Here is a 19,945-nt window from a genome sequence, read left to right as displayed (position 1 = left end):
AATCTCTCATTTTTTTCTGTGAACTAATCCTACTCATTGGCTGTTGGCAAATTGTATGAGGAAATAAATTGCAGGCACCATAAAGAGATACCACCCCCTTTCCTGTCTCACTGTGTCTGTATCATTCATGAGACCACAACATGTGTAATCATGCTCAATATTTTATTACAGGTTGTAATACAACAACTTATTCTCATTCAGAGTACACGCATGTATCCAAACATCTCACCCAATAATAGGAACAATGGGGCTTTAAGTTGTTCGTGGAAAGAAGCCACATCTATTGTGTTCAAAGATATCATTCCAATTGAACCATTATGACATCGCCTTTTAAATTTGTCTTGGCCAACACAAAAGACCAGTGGCCCTTTAACAAATGTGAAGGGGATTATTCTATTTCTTCAACGTCAAACCCCACAGCCTTTCTCTTCTCTTTCACACAGGGGCATGAACTTGGATGGGCCCTGCTTTCCCTCCTGCTGAACACCACATTTTAAACACACAGTCACAATTGGCTGGATTAACCCACTCACTGTCCCCCCCTTGTGCGGACCAATCCTATGGACTCAGCAACCCCTACCATGCTAGTAACCAGCAGAGATGCATGCTAACTGGATCATGTTCTATGAGAAGTAAAAAAGAAAAAAAAAATGTCCCTAACTTTTCTCACGTCACTTTCTCTCACAGCCCCAAGTGTGGATGGGTATAGGCCTCACTTAAAAGAGACTCCTTTGAACTAGATTCATGGGCCATTTGCATAAGCAGATTTGGGTGAGGAGAATGGAGGGGTATTGCGGCTGGTCATTAATATGCCAGCTAATTCAGCACATTGTAAGCCCATTGATGCTTCACTAAAGGGCAGTTATCCCATTGCCATTGTTTAGGCCTGAACCAGTCTCAGCAGTTGTTACAAATTACAGACTTAATTGATTTAAAATCTGCCATAAACCACACAATGAGTGGAGATATGGCAATGCTCAGTGATAGAGCAATGCAGTGTGAGATTTTTTTTTCAACAGTAACGTTAACGTCTGTGTAATAAATAAATGGGCTCGCAAACAGCTGTCCCTGTGTCTGTGTGATAAACATCAAAAGCAGATGCTTTTCCTATCAGCCCAGAATCAACCACATCATAACATATTCAGACATTCATTTTCAAGACATTTGTAAAACGATGCCCATCAGTTGTGTCTTTGGCCATGGGTCTGAATTTAATCCAAATGCGTTCCAAAGATAACACAGGGCAAGCGATTAGTTTGGAACTGCTTTTGCTGTCATGACTCAGCCACGATAATGCGCACCCCACATTTTTACACTCAGCACCAATTAGTGGCTGCAACAAAGCCTGACCAAAAATAAACATTGCAGTATTGCATACTTGTTACTACAATAAGGCGTAATCCCTGGGATATGCTGAACAATATTAGCTTTTCAATTACTCCTCAGAGCCACTGAGCAACAGTCTATTGAAACAGAGAGCAACCCCCAATGCATACACGTTGTCCTCCACAGGCTACTCCAGAAAAGTACTTGAGCTGTGAGAGACTTACCATTTCACCATACACACTAGCAGCTCCTCAGTACTGATCATCTTCTGTGTATCTCCCTGATTATATGCCATTTTTCCACTACTCCGTCTCTCATTTTCTATTCTAAATAGCAATATAGCAAAGTGCACAGACATTTTTTGCGACGTAGCAGGCTGGGTTCAGTGAGATAATCATGTGATGCAATAATATTTTGCAATGACTAAACACATTTGGGGGCAGTTCTGATTATTGGGGTGGTGTTGATGATTATGTAAATAAGAGAAATGGTGATTATAATGACAGTGATCATAAAAAAGAGATGGCCCACCTTTATCAAGTCCCTGACCCGCTCTTCAGGACTTGTCATTGTCAATGAGTCCTTCGAGGGGTTTGTATGCTGCGGGGGTCGCTGTGTATTCTTCCCTATTCTCTTCAATCTCCTGCCCCTGATAGGGCCACATCAAAGCTGGAGGAGCTGTGCTTTGTGGGGCCTTGGTCCCTTGACTCTCAACATGTGGTTTTGTGGCTCTGAACATCGGCACCTTTTAACCCATTCTGTCGAGATTAGGCATCTCCTTCAATTGGGCATTAGTGAAACTATAGTAACCAATAAGAAGCTTGTTGCTGAATGGAAACTATGTATCTTGTCACAGTGGAGCTGTCGGAACATCACGATCCCAGACAAGTTCCTCGGCAGGATTTTGGCTGCCTGGATGGGGGCCCCTTCTTTTCATGCTGACACCAAGTAAACTCGTTCTACACACAAAGACACACATGCACACACACACACACAGACCATTTTTTGCAGCCCAGACACTGTAATGGTAATTTATATTAAACGCAAAGAGGGGCAAAACACTGTTTTCCACAGGGCACAAGCTTTCAATTATCTAGTTTTTTTTTCCTCCCATCTTGTGTATGAGAGTGAGTGAGAAAACTGGACTAAAATGAACAACCAACAACAGTTTAAGAAAGGGGAGGGGAAAAATGCTTGTGCACAATGACTAAGGGAGTAGGGCTTGGAAGCCTGGGAAATAAACAGGAACTAATGGAGTGGGTCTACGCTGCAGTCTTGGCTGGCACAACGCTGGTCCTGGGGAGAGAGGAAGGGCAGGCTGAGGGCCAGGCAGTGTCGCTTGCCCCCAGCTTCATTAAGAGGTGCAAACAAAACTCTACAGTACTGTGGCCTAGAGCTCCATCAGTCAGATCCTGGCCATAGCCTGGGCTTAACATGAGCTAAAGACTCCAGACATCACACACTCATTAAGCCAGGCTCCTGGAGCAACTGTCACTGGCTAGCAGCTCTCCGGCAACTGCTCTCTCTCCAGATTCCTGTTGAGGAGAATCTTCACACATTCCCAGGTTGGCTCCCTCTGCTCCAGCACCAGTCAACAGCTTGGATTAGAGAGGTCACTATAGTCAAAACATTTATTCAGCAGAAAAGGCTAGTTAGCCCGTTGCTCGCTAAACTATATCTGCGCTAAGAAGCAAATTTTAAATTGCTTATCGCTTAGTAAAATTTCATTTTACCTGTACATGAAGCCCATGTTGCAAGCTGGACTTTGACTCTGTACAGCTTCGCTTTTGCCATCAAATATAAACATCATACCATTGACACTTGGCTAGTGCTTTTTGTCTCTCCGTTTTGTTGTACAGCCCCAGTTACAGTGTTCATTTGATGCTGCACAGTCAACACAAGTCTCACACTGGCTTAGGCAGAGCAGCGAGAATCAGCATGAGGGTGGATTGATTTTTGGCTGAGTGCGGACAGAGACAGTGGGCCTCCAGACAGAAGCTTGGCTGGACTCTGTTAAGACTGGAGCCTTCTGTGAGGTTGCCTGCCCCACCACATGGAGTGCTCCAACAGTGACCCTGCGCAAACTGGCAACTGCCAACCGTCTGCTTCCGTCTGCTTGGCATATTTGGCCATTTAGTGGGCGCTTGTGAAGATCAAATGGGTTAAGATCGCCCTTCTTAGTGAGCGGGGAAAAAAGAACATCAAAAAGGTGTAAATTTCACTTCCCCACTTTTGATTAAGTCAAGCATGAAAAGAAATGTAATACTCTCAAGTGGCAAGGGTTTACACTATTGATGCTGTTACTTCTGCTTCAGGAGGCCCAATCAGCCAACAGGGAGCTGAGTAAACTCGCCCTGAGTTTTAGAGGAGGCCAGATGGAGGGCTTTTGCTGTGCCTGAAAAGACAGCTTAAGAGCTCGCCTCCTCAATCCCACTCAATACTGACTGTGTGAAATCCTGGCCCTGGCTAACCCCCCAACCCACCCACCTTCTCCAAAGCTGGTGGCTACCACCATATGGGCTTGTTTAAAAACTCCCACAGGCTGGTACAAAGCACAACAACACAGTTTTCATATCAAGTACTCTCTCAAAGAGGCCCCCCCTCTGACTCCTTCCCTTTCGATTCCAAAGGCTGTCACGGGTTCTGCTCTGATTAATAGTTGGTGTTGGCCGTCTGTTTTGGCAGATCATTTTGTGCGATGATTAATATGAATTTGCCAGCTCAATCCAGATTTCATATGTTGCTAAATAGGCTGCTGACTGACTGGATGTTTGCCTTTTCACCTCCAAAAACACTTCCCAATATTCAAGCGATATTAGTCGAGTGACCCTCAAGACTAACATTGCACCACCTTGCTTTGCTTTGTTGCAACATCCTCTCACAAAGCAAAAGTGAAGTAGAGCAGTGCCCCAGTAGTATGTGGTGGACAGCGGAATGGAATAGCTTTTGTAAAGACTTAATAGAATCTTTAACCGTTCCAACAATCCACTCCCATGGAGTTGCATTAAGTAGATATTGTAAAGGGACAATGACCTAAATAGCTCAACATCAACCTCATTAGGCATGCAGGCAGGGCCTGGACCATTTCATGGTGGAAGCTATTGTCAAGGCTCACCCCAGGTAAGCATTAAATTGCAAATGATACCCTGAAAGGCGGAGAGGAGAGGACAGAGTGGGAGAGAGGGTGAATATTGCAGACACAGAGAAAATGGTTCTCAGGACAACAGAGAATGAAAAGGCAGTTGGAGGAGCTGCTCTGACCGTAAAAAATCCAATACATCACAGCTTTTGGGGAGCAAATTCCACTCGTCTCCTAAGTGTCTTATTTGTAAGCAATGCTGAGCACAGGCCTGTGTAGGGAGACAGAGAAAAAAGGGGGAGGGAGCAAGATAGAGAACCTAATGACAGACTGATAGCAATTACTTGTGCCCGTCAACGGCCTCTCTCTCACCCGGCATTCCAGTGGAAAATTAGACTAGTGGGAAAAATAAGGCAGGAGAAAAGGATAAAGAGGCTGAAAACAGTTTAGATTGTGTCTGAAAAAATAGTCTCTATGGACTTTTTGCACTGTCACAAACTTTCCACCAAAGTCTATCGCTCAGCAAATCAATAGCTGCATCCTCTGCACCAAACAATCTTCACCTAATGACCCCTCGGATCAACATGGTAATAAAGGGCTCTCTGAAGAATAGTTTGCAACTGCAGAGTGCTCTTATGAGTGACATTAAAAGATGCTCCGAAACGGGAGGTGTGCTCCCCAGTGTAACTGCTCTCTGTCACTGTTCCTGGTGAGAAATTGTGCCTTTGCATATTCCTTGTCACCCGTGGTATAAGGGAAAGGCCCCCTGAGGACGGTGTTAGTCACCTCTTGCTGTGTAGAGTGGAGTAAATTAAAGCAGGGATTAAGGCAGGCAAAATTCTGGATGACAAGCAAGGCGGTGGCAAGCCCATCAACTTCTCTTTAGGCCCATATGTCTTCATGAAGCTCTGAATTAGGGACAACCAATGAGCCCAATGTAAAAGAAAAAAAGTTTGGGGTTTACAATTTACACCACTTGTTTATGAAAAAAATGTAACGCTAACACTTGTTTATAAGAAAAACAAGTAACACCATGTTCTGTTTTACCTAAGACGTGAAAATCTAACAGCCACAATACCCTCTTATGATCTTATTATATGATCGCATGACCTGTTTTGCTCTCAGTTAGCTTAGATTGAATTAATTTTGATTTCTTTATTTTATATTACATTGCAAGTGTTTGTGCTTGCAGTGGCAAAAGTACTGTACTTTATGTAAAACTCTTCTAGATGTACTGAGCAAAGTGCTTTTAAGTGCAATTCACACTTACACAATACATTCATATGCTTTATTCTGAACACTTCAAGCACTTTATCTACTTCACATTCATGACCAATTTAGAATCACCAGTTAACCTAGTATGCATGTCTTTGGACTGTCGGAGAAAGCCAGAGTCCCCAAAGGAAACCCATGCAGGCCCAAGGACAACAACTTTACACAGAAAAACTGCCAGGTTTGGAAGCAGGGACCTAACCATTGTACCACCATGCTAGTCAGTTCAGATCTCATGTCTATGCCAAGGCACCTTCTGAACTCTGACTTCTTTTGCTCACGTGCATCATATTTTACTTCCCCTATGCTGTTTTACTGTTTCACTATTTTGAGACTCCCCATGATCCTTCAAAGACATTCAGTCTTGCTCTGAAAAAGCCTGTCTCTGCAGGAACCTGGGCGAATGTGGTGGGATCACAGACAGGTCCCCCTTGAACTCTGTCAGCACTGTCCCATAAAAAGTACAAATAGATTTGGCATGTACAGTTTCATAGCTTTAAGTTTCCATAAAACATTTTTACATGGTTTGACCCACACGGGTGGACCTAAAATCTACTTCAGCAGATATAAGTCAAATCAGACCTGGAGGAATAAAGCTGAAATGTGACCTTAGCTTTTAGACACAAATATATTTGTTAACAAACTGTCCAATTTTGCAAAGTTTGGATGGTATCTGATACACATAGTTAAAGTTCAGTGAGACACTTGCTAGTTCATACAAGTCTTAACTGAACTGGAATTTCTGTTCTGCAGTTATTAAATTATAGATGAATTCTGATGCAATAGTTTCAAGGTTAATATGGAGTTTTGAATCATGTATAAATAATCAGGTGTAAATCACGTATAAATCAATTAGTCTTATTTTAAAACTGAATCTCTCCTTTCAGTTGAAATATTTGTGGCCAAGTGTGACATTGTTCATTTCAGGGTGATCCCTGTCAGTTATGTCAGGCTACAAAGGTGAATCTTGCATTTTTCACTATGTAACTTTGAAGTTTCGATAACTTTGATATTGATGTTTATATAATCAATAATCAATGTATAAACTTAGTGATTATTACTGGATTTTACAAACTCTTAATTTATACTTCTGCACTGAATCTATGTAGAGTCTGCAACATAGTCAGGGCAAGTGGACACTTGCATTAGGTGTCGATTTAACACAGAAGCATAAATCCACTACTACTCTCAACTTGAGGTGCAGACACAGTGTTTACTCTACGCATGAGAAGAGTGGGAGGCAACCATTGGGTGATCTAATGAAAGTCACTCTATTGTCCTACAGAGAGGTCAAGCTCTTACACTTGACCATAACCACGTGGAGCCATGCTGCATGCATGGCTGTGGAAATGACTGTCAGATAAGGCACTGAATAACTTAGATGGTAACAGTCTACATATATAAAACAAGATATTTCTCTCTGATAAATTTAGAAAAGTGCCAAGTTCAAAATAATTCTGAATCCGCTTTGCTGGTATAATAGAAGAAAATAGAATAGAAATAGAAATATTCTTTATTGTCCCTCATTGGGGAAATTCACGTGTTCCAGCAGCAAATTGACAGGCAGATGGAGCATGCACATGCACATACATGTGTGTGTGTGCCTGCAAGTGTGTGCATGTGTGCGTGTGTGTGTATTGCCACCATCACACCAGAGGATGGCAGAGTGGTTGATGAGACTTGGCTTCATGGAGCTTGGTTCCTGCCTGTGGCTGCTTTGGATGCAGGGGAGGGCTATAACAGTGAGCTTTGGGCCCCATTAAGCACTACAAAGCCTGCTTATTTTCTCAATTCCACACCTCCCTTTAAATCATTCTGCATTCTATGAATTGCAAGAAAGAAAAGCACAGGCAGATAAATTCAATCTGAAATCACATTTCAAAGGTATCTCAAACATATTGAGAAGATGTAAGTGACAGTTTTGACACTGTTTCTAAGAACCTAATAAATAGGCGGGGGGGGGGGGGTATATATACATTTAAGAAAAATCCTTCCACATATTTGAGATGATCAGATCAGACAACCATGTAGGAGAAATAAACAGGTATAATGACAATCAAGGGGTATTTTTTTGTGGGATCTATTGAAGCACAGTACTGCTTGACATTGTTAAGGACAATTGGGTTCTTTAAAATGTGTTTTATTGACAGGTTACATGGAATCTCTGAACGGTGCAAAGATGTATAAGTTGCTAACTCGTGTTTCCAGTGGCATGCATTTGTCCATCTGGCTGCCGTGTCCAGGTCTCTGGCCCCCACAAGCAGTCTGTGCAGCCTGACTCTATCTATGCCCTTGATCCTCTTGGTAGCCAAAGATGCAGCACGCTAATGAAGAGGTAATGAGCCAGCGGATCCCTGCGATCTGTAAGGGGGCCACAGTGCAAAAGTTTACGTTCCCAGGACAGGGAGGGAGAGCATGCCGAACAAGCTGCAGGATGAAAGCTGGGTCTGAGTCGGCCGCATAGATCTACAGCCACAGAGGGGATTACAGACACCTACTTCCAGCTTAGGCTGGAGTTTTTGAAGTTGGGCATAGGAGGGGTGGGATCCCTTTGGCAGAGTCCTGTTTGATTCTGGTGGGAGTCCATCTATAATCCCCCCTTCCCGTTCTCACCTTCTGCCTGATCCACTGCAGCCTCTCATCCCCGTGGTCCAGGATCATTATCCACCTTGGCCAAGGGGCTCCCCCTCATTAATTTCCCTAAGCAGATTACAGAGTGTGCGTTTGTTGTTGTTGTTTGAGCCATCTGATTTGCCTAAGCCCTTTGTTTTTTCATCTGGTTTACACTTTAATGCCCCCCGAATGAGTTTCAATGACGGGGGGGATCAACCTGACCCACTGGCAGTACAGCAGAGAACTTAAGAGAAGTGAGGCTAGCCTGAGGGGGTGGATAAAGGGAGGAGCAATATCTTACTTTTCTCCACTGCAGATTTAGATGTTCAGAAGGAGGAGACAAGTGTTGATTTAACCTCAACTCATCTCCTCAGAGTGGAGCTAAAGAGTAGATGGGACACTGGATCACTGACTGCAGTCACTGGACTAATAAGGACCACAGGCTCATGTTTAGCTCCTCTGCACTGCAAATAACATAGCTGCTGAGCCAAACCAGACCTAGTTGTCTCTCTACAGCCAAATACCCATCTGAAAAATGAACCCTTAGAGTGATGTCGTCAGTTGGCCAGCTACACAAGCTCCTCTCTGAATTCGGGCTGTTTGCACAATTCAAAGCTGGAGGAGGGGAAGTAGTTTGTAATGATGCTTGGTCACTCTGGTCACTCCATCTTCTCCATGTGACATCTCATTAGTAAGATGAACACAGCCTGACCTGGGTCCAACAGCACTTGGCAGTCCAGTTTGCTCTCCAGTCTGACACAACTCTCACACATCATTATCAGCTATTAGCTACAGTGAGCTGAACATTACATAATTAATCCAGCCTTTCATAAGCAAAGAAGGTGCATTCACTTGTATATGACACAATTGATAATTCTGCATCTTACTGATAATTCTTTATCACCCTCCCCAACCAAACACACACAAGTGGACAAGAGTAACAGGAGTAAAGGGTAGCAAGCTACCTACCAACAGCCACACAAGCATCCTGGCCGAACCCCATCTATAATCTATCCTGGTTCCTAGCTACAGCAAACAAAGCATGCAATTAATCTGACAAAGCTAAATGTAATTGATTGATAAGGAGCAGAAGACCCTTCATGGGTTGTATTTGTCTGGGAGCACAGACGGACAGTGCAGATGTCATTAGGCCCATCACTGGGCCAGACTTTATCATAGAGATCAAAACCAGTCAATTTGGAGCACAGCCAACATCACCCTGAGAGGGAGGGCAGAGAAAAGATAGAGCTAATGGGACACTGTTGTAGACCTCATCTCCACCAAGATCTAACAGGCCAAGCCAAGGCATTCTCTAAGGTCACAAATGACTACATTTGTTCTGTTTTCAAAAAAAAAAAAAAAAACTGTACTGGGACATATAAAGTAACCAGAAAATGTCCTTGATTCATGATGAGCAAATTTGTGTTTATTTGTTTGTTTGCTAAGCAGTCTCTTCCCAGCTAGTAACTTATTTCTTTGACACAAAAGCACAAAGTGTACAACTGTGACTAAAATTCCTGAGCAATAATAGTGAAAGAGTTGGTTAAATAAACACAGATGTTTAACCTATGATGGCCACAGCTCAGCACTGATCTGCTAGTGGAAAATGTTATGGTCTGTTTTATTCTGACCTACAATCATAGAATGCTGTTTGTGTATATCTTTTCATTGTAGAGCCAAAGTGGTATACTGAATCACATAGAAGATGGACTGTAAATGGCAACAGAACCTAGGAATTTGGTCTTGGTTTAGACTAGAACATAAAAGACACAACAACATCAGAATAAACTGTGATTTATGCACACACAAGCAAAGCATTTGTATATAGCTCCCACTTGTTGTAACTAACTGTCTACAGCTGACACTACAATGACCACATCCTCACTTTATGCAGTTTCATTTGGTAAACCTGCTTTGTATGTGCCGTGAGTAATATAAATTGTTGTTCTTTGTCTAAAAACTAGACAAAATATTTTTTTTAGGTGTTATATGACCTGAAGAATTTTCTTAAGCAATCAATGCCTTCCTTGACATTCAATTGGATTTCTTTTTTTTTTTTTTTAAAACAGCCACTTTCATACATGCGCTGTGGCTCTGAATGAGCTATAGGAGAGATCCGGTGGCGACACAGCTGTGCAATATATTAAACATCAGACATTAAATTGTGTTTAACCTGCCAGCTCCCTACATTTTAAGTGGGTGGAAGTGTGGACTTCTACTAAGTCATTGCAACACCTTGATCCTTTCCTTTTAATCAAGTGCATTTAATTAGCGACACCTGGCTACCATTTCACCCGCTCTTAATTTGTAAGCGTTGAAATTTAGTTTTTCACAGGTATACACAGAGTCATGGGAAAACTTTCTTGTTCACATGGACATATGTGTGAAAATCGCTACTGGTTACAAGGACATACAAATATAAGTAAACACGGTTTAATTATCCTGACCACAGGTCCCGGATACATAATTGCCATTAGCTCATATAACTGTTTATGCAAGATTAGACATTTTTATTTCATGTGCCATTTTTGCTTTTATCTGTTACTCAGACATGCTGAGTTAGCCTAGATCGACTGTCATGTTATACTCTATAAACACCATGCAGTGTTAGGGTCGTTACTCCAAAAACGTAATGTTTTGCACATTGCTCGTTACTTTTATTAAAAGTAATGGAGTAGGTTACTTAATTATTCACTGAAGAAAGCAATTTCTTACACTACTCACTGAATTTCTTTTGCGTTTCTCTGTAAAATCACCTGAAATGCACTGTCATGTAATTACCAGTTAACAATTTAAACCTGAGGCTACCGCACCAACACAAATCCCCGTATTAATGATGGCATACATACAGTCTTTTAGCTTTTCTGTATAAAGACAAACTGACAGCACAAAGGAAACTTGGAACAACAGCCCAGTAGCTTTCTAGTAGCTTTAAAGTGCCTAACTTTAAAGCTACTATAGAATTATGTACAGGTAGAAATGAAGGCTACAATGTTGCAAGCCTCATGATTCATCACTGCCTTTACCTGTTTAAGTTAGGGGCTGGGCTGGGGTCAGTAGTCACTCTGCTTTATCATAATTCTGGGTTCTTAGCTCTTGGCTGGTTTTCTGCTAGCATCCTGTCTGACATCATTTAGTTTCATATTCTGTGATGAAGACTGATTTTTTTGAAGAAAATGCTATAAATTCCACTAATGAAATGGGTAAAAAAAAAAATCCAGTTTATGTCCTTTTGGTTTTCCCTTCTATTAGAAATAATTGTCTGAGAGATTAAATGTACACATTTTCAGTTTGATTAGTTGCTACAGTTTGATTAGGAGCTCATGTCCTCAGGCAATTGGCCTTAAGGGTAGGAACGTGGACTGGTAACCTGACAGTTTTGCTTTCAGTTTTGCTTTCACGCTGAGCTCTCTCCTCACCACAACAGACCAGTACAGCATACACATTATAGCAGATGCCACACCAATCCATATGTCAACCTTCTGCAGAGGTGGGAAGTAACAAAATTGTTGTTTTCTGACTACTTTTTACTTTTACCCCTACATTTTTAAACAAATATCTGTACTTTATACTTTAAGTATAAAAAAAAGAGATGACTTGTGCCAAAGTTAAAAGTGGGATGGCGGGTTTTATTTTTAGTTTTTTTGTTTTTACCACAACACCGGAACTACTGCAGGTGTAAGTTGCGGTTGCGGCACCTCAGCTTCTAGCTAGCCCTACTGAAGAGGAGTGAGCATAAAGGGAGTAATATTTTTAAATGGCAGGTCATTCCAAATGCAACATTTCTATCAGCTCAACAAACAACAGCAAACACACAAACTGTGGGCAGTTTGTCACAAAGTGTGTTGCTAGCTAAAGGTTCAGCTGCTGTATTTCACAGGGAGAGAAAAGAAAGAGAGCTAACTTCACTCAGAGATGGAGAAAGCTAAGAAAATCAGGACAGGAGAGGAAGAAGAGGGGTTAGATTTAAAGGTAAGGACTGCTCAGTGGGATTTCATACACTGGAAATGTAAAGCTTACATTAAGTCCCTATGTTTTTAAGTCAGAAATTGGGTGTGTACACATGACATTGTGTTTTTTTTATATTGTGAAACATGTTGCAAATCAAACTAGGGTAGACTAACTGCTATTTAAAGGCTACATGAAAATATGCAGATGAGTGCAGGATGAACAGGTTAGATTGCTGTACTGTGAAGGAGTTAAAGCAAAGAACAGTATGTGTGACTGGTTTCATGGTCAGAGTTATGTTACATACAGTGCAGCAGAGATTCATATGATTTTTAGCTGTTGATATTACTTTATCATTATGTTAATACAGCACAAGGTTCAGTTAGAGTTGCACAAAAATAGAAAAATCCTCCAAAGAGATACTTTAAGTACATTTCAGAGGCTGAACTTTATTAATTTTACTTGAGTAAAGACGTAGAACCAGTACTTCAACTTTTATTTTAACAGTAGTATTTATAGTTCTAAAGTATAGAATCTCTGTACTTTTGCCAACTCTGATCTTCCGGTCACCTCTCCCCTCACCCATGAACAATATTCCAAAATACTTGAATTACTCCACTTGGGACTCCAACTCCTCCCTGAGATAGAGAGAGCACCTGTTCCATCTGACCATGTTCTCAGACTTGCAGGTACTAATGGTCAAACCAGCCACAGTTGGCTGCAAAGGTGCCCTAGTGTAAGCTGGAGGTCACTGCCTAATGAAGCCAAAAGAACCACATCATCTGCATCATCTGTGAAGAGCAGAGAGGGAGATAAGGTGAGGAGCTCAGTATTTGGGAAGGGCTCAGAATATAATGACTACTTACCACATCAAAAGGAGCAAGCTGAAGTGGTTTGGGCATCTGACTAAGATGACATCTCCTAGATGAGGTGTTTCGGCATGTCCTAGCAGGAGGAGGCCCTGGGGCATACCCAGAACATGTAAGAGAAACCATTTGGATTGACTGGCTTGGGAACTCCTCGGTGCATCTCTCCTTGGTGTTTCTCCTTAGAACAGGAGGAAGTGGCCAAGGAGAGGGACGTCTCTGTTTAGACTGCCCCTACAACCTGAATCTGGATAACAGAATAAGTGATGAATGGATGGAGTTTGATTAAGACTGGAATGATCTGGCATTTTTCCTTCTCTTTTCATGAAAATAAGGTTTCATACTTTAATCATAACAAAAGCATAACAAACCAGTGTCACAGCAATATGTTTAACACAAAGATATCAGTTTCACAATAAATTTACTGCAAGATGTTAAAAACAACTCTGTAAGGACTAACAACCTAAAGCTTAATTATAACGATGGAATGACATACATATAATATATACAATTGAATTTTTATATTAAACATTTTTCAGTTGAGCCAATAACATCCAAACTTTATTTAGACAAATGTGAGAAGGATAAAGTTTGTGTATGCGCTCTTAACCTGGCATTTAAGTAACTGGCTTCACATCTGGAAATGTCTTTACCCAGATGAACAGCCTGCTGTGAGCATTTACTGCCCGTGACATGTTTGGGATAATCTACCTAAATTTCTTGGTTTGGATATAACTTTGTTCCCATTTCTCACTGAATAAAGTTAGTACATCCTTCAAGAAGTAATCTTTTTAGGTTATGTTCACTATATGTGCAACCATGACAGTTTTTTCTGACCGAATTCTAACCCTGGACACATGTATTATGTGTCAAAGTGTTTGAATTTGCCTTTGGTGTGAATAAAATTTACTCATATGCAGCAAATCACAAGCCATGTTTTCATCATTGCATATCTATACTGTTATTTTTTGTCTGCTACAACCAGGCCCTCTGGTGTCCCTGTAGGATATGGGCAGTAAGTTTTGTACTGTATCAGACCCAGTCAGTAGAAATCTCCTTCTAGTATTAAGCTGGGAAAGAGCGACGCATGGGGGGAGGTAGAGATGGGGTGGGAGGAGAATGGCCCGCAACCACACTGGGTTTTGGTGGCAGAGAGAAGCTGCAGGCAGTGGCATGGACTCCCTAACGGCCTCACCCCACTGATCCCGCAAATTTGGTAAACTTCATGGAAATTTAATAAGTGCCGCTGCTTTGTGTTCACCCACAGAGACCAGGCCTGGTGCTGGGAGGCACATGTGTGATGGTTTATCCACAGACACTCGCTGGCCTGTTTCTGAGGCAGACAGAGGAAAGTCCCTCTTAATGCTGCGTCTCTCAGAGCCCGAGAAGGAGCTGTGACCCCAGGGGCTGTGCTGCTTCAGCCAATATAGACTCTGTACATCCTGAGGGGGAATAATATGTGGGGATGGTCCGGGTCTGTTTCATTTCCCCTCCCTTCTCTCTTTTTCCCTCCCTTCAAAGGCTCTGCTCAGCTGCTCCTGCCAAGCTACAGAGCTCTTTAAGTTAAAAGGACAGCGATACTTATTTGAAATCGCTGCCTTTGCTCCCTCGTCTCTCCTTTTTTCATGCGCTGGCTTCTGCTGCCTGCGCCACACTGGGCAGTGCTCTGCCATGACAACTAAATAGGCCCCCTAATACCACTTCATAAAGCCGAGAAGTATCCTCCAGGCAAGGGGTTGTAAATTAAAGGCATAAATGTTGCCTTCATGGAAAGCGCGAAAGAGTGAACCCTCCACTAAAATGACAGAAATGACTTAACAGCCCAGGCTAAATGATACCTTAACCGGGCATAATTTATAGCCATATCCGTGGTGAGGAATAAATCGATGTCCTGGTTATGAGGACTGCGAACAGAGAACATGTTGCTATGTGCATGTGCTATTCAATGTGTGTGTGTGTCAGTGGGGACTTATAAGCCTAAGTAGGATGATATTAGTCATTAGATAAGACTACATATACAAGATTTTATCTTCTTTGTTGATTAGTAGAAGATAAAATCTTCTACTAATCATAAATAAACAATTTTCCACAAACTGCAGACAATTTTTTTGTTTCCTTTGATACATAGATATGCATTCACAAGTCTGTAAAGGACAAGTATTTACTCACTAGGTGATATATTTTCTAACTTTGTTTTAGAAGGCAAAAATGGAGAATTTCATTTCCAGGCGTTGTCAGTTATTCCTCTCCATCACAGCCATTTAAACAGTTTTGTCAGTCTCATAAACTGCTCAGCTGTCCCTCTCCACCATTTTTCCTTGTCACTGTTCGTTTTCTAAAAGAGGGACTCCAAAAGAATGACAGTGGAGGAGAAGAAAAAGACATAAAAATGATTTCGTTTGCCTTTCCAAAGCACAAGAAGGAAAACAAATATGTTGTACAGCTGTTTATTTAGTCCCATTCCCTTACCAGTTAACAGGCCGAATGCAGGCACCTATTGCAGTGAGATGACAAGAGATGAAGATGAGTCAAGGAGCAGTCTAAAAGATAAGAGCTTTCTTTCACTGTGTTTCTCTGTCCTTCTTTCTGTCATTTCAGTATCTCGCCTTCTCTTTTTTGTTTGCCACGTATGATGATGCGATAAGGCTGCTAAGCGGATATATGCACCCGTCATTTACGCACCAGGCTGTCTGTAACAGAACAATTCCTCAATTCATTTTTCACATCATTGTTTTCCCCTTTTTAGTGTGTCACAGAGGTCTTGCCTTGTGGGTGTTGTGACGGTGGGGGTGAGATAGGAGGGCAGACAGGCGCAAAGTGGAAGGATGCTGGGCTTCTCCAAGGGGATGTTTGGCTTTGTAATTTCACCCTTGAAATTCGTGATTACAAACGGGACAACTTTTTTAATTTTCTCTTTTGTCTGGATTCAGCTGGCTGACAGTCTGCCCCAGCAGCCAGGCCTTTTAATCAATCACCTAGATAATCAAATGTCACTGGCTATCTGCTCCATGTAATTACTTTTGCAATTAAAAATCAATCTCCAGTCACCCCATCTAATTAGAGGGATGGGCAGATCTTCATCTAGATTGATTTTATAATACATATTGACTTCAAATGCCATAACATTGCCATATTCTCTCATTTTCATGCTGTGGTGCATCAAAACAAAATGCCAGGGATTATATGGGAAGCACTGAGGGGTTGTTTCAATTCTGCGTACCAGAAAAAGGTCCGTACTCTAGGAAAGGTTCACCTTGCTTGCTTGTCTGTAATGACAAAACTCATCCTCTTAGCTCCCATTGGAGAAAATGGATGTCAAATATACATGACGTGCTACAGCTGATAAAATAAATAAACAAATAAACATGCATTAAATTATAGAAGCATTAGCTTGAACTGTAGGGTAATCATACTCTTCTTCTACAACAGAAATCAAATCTATTGTAATTGAAATGATTATAAATGAGAACATCTGTCTCCAATTCAACAATGACATCTTAACACATGTTATCTGAGAGATCAGTCTTAGTTCCAGAGTTGTCTTCTCACGCCATGCATCATGAAATTTGGACAGCCTGTTATCACAGACATAAACAAAGAAAAAAACAAAAACAAAACTCCATCAGAAACAACTTATTCCCATGGAAACAGACAGATGTGTCCATCTGGAAAACACCACAATGGCCTGAGTGCCCACTGCTGGGGACAGGCGCTTGACAGGCATGTGTGCACAGTGCCTTACCATGTGTCTTTCTGTCTCTCATCTCCACCTCAGTGCCTTCAGGGAGACTTATAGAACTGACAGGTCCAGTATTGAAGCTTTCCAATGTAGGCTTTTTTAGACATACACACACCATGTGCATACATGTACACAGAGAGAAACAGAAGCAGAAATACATACACAAAAATGCATGCACAGATAACACACACGAACAGGGACAGCCTCGGGGAAAGTGCCACTCATACACACAAGCAAAACAGTGGAGCCTACAGGGAGACATGAACCTCAAGGACTGACTGTGTGCAGAACCTTGAGAACCCCAGAATGCAAATAACAACTGAAAATGCTGCCAAAGGCTTGTAATACAAATATGTACACAGCTAAGTACTTAACTATATTGAAGTCTCTCTTAGTTGATTGAAGCCGTGTCCCTTGTGTGATTACACTGGTTATAATAGATGGTTTCTCCTGTATAATGTCCATAGGTGATTAATTCTGTCCATCAGCTATTTGATGATGAGTGTCCTTCTTCCCCTTGGCTGATGATAATAGAGAGCTCTCAAGTCTGTAGTTGTTACTGGTATAGTGATTAAACATAGATCGAAACGCTTTATAATCCTGGGGAAAAGCAGTCGAGGGGAAGAAGGAATAGACAGCGAGAACGAAGAACAGAATTGGATATTTCACCCAACGTCACACTCAGAGTTGTACCTTTCAAGTAGGTGCTAAAGAGTAAACAAAATATCATGCTAGCTTCCCTTACCCAGCACCAGTGGTGTGATTGGACCCTGTTAGCCCATTGCTGCCTGAGCCTTTTTCCCAGAGCGACCAGTAATAAGGGCAGGACTTATCATGTGTTGCCTCCAGCCACCACCACCACCACTATAACAGCACACAGGGAAAAAAGGAGAACCCACCACTGTTGAGAAGTAATTAATCACCATGGAGTGGGAGCTGTCAAATCCTCAGGTCTTTTGAACTGATAATGCTGCCCACCACAATTTAGCCTGATGGAGATGAGATTTTCTTTTCACCTCTGGCTAGAAAGAGCCAAATAAAGTGAGAAAGGGAAAAGAAGAAAAGGTTCGGATGGGTGGTGGTTGGGGAGTGGGGGGTGGTGGGGGGCAGCGAGCCAAAGCAAATATATTTTTGAACAACAACGGCCAGTGGTGTACTTAATGATTGCCTTGCTCCTCTTAAACCTGACGTCCTTATCAAGTCTAAGTGTCCCAATCAATACGTTTCCTCTCAGGCATTCCTGAAATAGCTCACACATCAACTCACTCGAACAGCACCCCCACCCCCACCCCCTCTCTGTTAAAGCACCATCTGTTATTACAGCCTGATCACTGAGAGTTTCTGCCAATCAGACACATGAACAAGTCAATATTTATTCAGATACAAAAGTTATGTTTATTACAATTCAGTTTTAACCTTGATGTTAGCATATGAGAACAGATTTTTCAGTTTACTGTAGCATTAAAAAAAATAGGCGAATTACAAACTGTTGCATTCTGTAACTCACGAAGTCCTCAAAGGAAAAACGAAGAGACAAATGTCTCTTTTATTTGAAAGTTGGTAAAAATTGATAGAAAACATAAATACACAATGATGTCAAAGCAGATATTAGATATAATGTCACTTTCAGCTGACATTATATCATTTATAAATATATGTATGTAGTGAATTGCCAGTGTCCTAAAGAAAAATGGTATTAGCTCAGACACTGAATAAAATCCATGCAACCAGAAGAATGGAATCTCATCATAAGAATATATTTCTGTTTGATGTGAATCGCTTGTTTGTTTTTGTTTTAATACTAGTATTCCCATGGTCAAAGTTCTTTCTGAATGCCGAAGTTCATGACCTCTGATAATCTGTTTTGCAGCGCTGGATGGAGGTGCTAAGCACTGGTTTTAGCAAAGGCCTGATGGGACTTTGGACGTGCCCCATGGCCAGACTGTGGAATGTTTTCTTAGACTCTTTTAAAAGCGTATTTCTAAAGAGGTTTATTAGTAGGATGGGTGACAGGAACAAATAAGCATGATGGCTCTCCAGAATCCCCATTTGATAAGAGAGGTGAAGCACCCGCAACTAGAGGAAGGGGCTGCCATCAAGTGAAGGCAAAGATGAAAGAAAGACAGATGCCCTGGGCAGGCCTGTGTCCTTATCGAGCTAGCTGTGACAGAGGGAGAGTATTATAAGTGTTGAAAGTTCATGCTTTTAATTGTGGGGTAGAACTTCTAAAGCTCTTTCACATACATATAAACTCAAATGTTATGTTTTTGTTTAGTCTTCATTACATGGTATAGTTTAAAATGACCTGAAGAGGTCTTGCACTACTACCCTACGTACTTCCAAGCAGCTATATTTTCTTGACATTGGGCAAAAAGTTTGATGAATAAAAAGTAACAAAGCAATTTTTACGTTTTGCAATCTATATATTTTTTTCTGTTTACACTTTCACCCAGGAAAAAACACTGCTCTTTCCACCTCTGCAGAAAAATTAGCATGTCAACATGACAGTCTTATTGACATTGAAGATATTTTTACCTTTTGTCCTGACATCACACTCTTTGAAGGTATAACATTCACCAGTGGAGAACAGGTTTCCTTTTTATTGCTGTGACATATAGTCAATACTCAATATAGTTCTTGACACCCTGAGGCCCAATAGCAGTCACTTGTGTATAAAGAGTGTCAGCGAGTTATTTTGACCCCCTACTGTAATCATGACCTTTCCAATAACACAACTCCCCCACAGAGTCTCATTCCCTAAAGGCTTTTCCAACTTAGGCCTAAACTGCATTACCACCAGCCAGCATTCACAGCTCAGCAGCTTCTAAACAAGCTACTCGTGAAACACAGTGAAAAACACACATCCACAAACCCCTGGATGTGATAGAGAAGGACAATAAATGCCTAAACAGTGTATACACACCAACCTGCACACACTCAGCAACACACAAATACGTGTACATGAACAAGGCTTGCATATTTAGCTCAAGGGAACATAACATGTAACCAGCGATATCATGCATAAATGAAAGGGAAAATGATATGGCATGCATTTCATTCTTTTGTAAGATTGCGTCCCCAGGTCATTGACTAAATAATTAG

At 41.5% G+C, this 19,945-nt stretch overlaps 1 long non-coding RNA gene across 1 annotated transcript; it reads right to left on the bottom strand.

Moving 5' to 3' along the window:
* Positions 1 to 11,946: 11,946 nt before the first annotated feature.
* LOC146526041 (uncharacterized) lies at positions 11,947 to 13,611 on the bottom strand. Its single transcript, XR_014874496.1, has 2 exons — positions 13,105 to 13,611; positions 11,947 to 13,029 (listed from the first exon to the last, which is right to left on the bottom strand). It is a non-coding gene; the product is annotated as an uncharacterized LOC146526041 (long non-coding RNA).
* Between the last annotated feature and the right edge of the window lie 6,334 nt (positions 13,612 to 19,945).

This window comes from Neolamprologus multifasciatus, chromosome 1, assembly GCF_963576455.1.
Source record: "Neolamprologus multifasciatus chromosome 1, fNeoMul1.2, whole genome shotgun sequence".
NCBI classification, from domain to species: domain Eukaryota; kingdom Metazoa; phylum Chordata; class Actinopteri; order Cichliformes; family Cichlidae; genus Neolamprologus; species Neolamprologus multifasciatus.
This window is presented reverse-complemented; position numbering and strand designations above follow the sequence as displayed.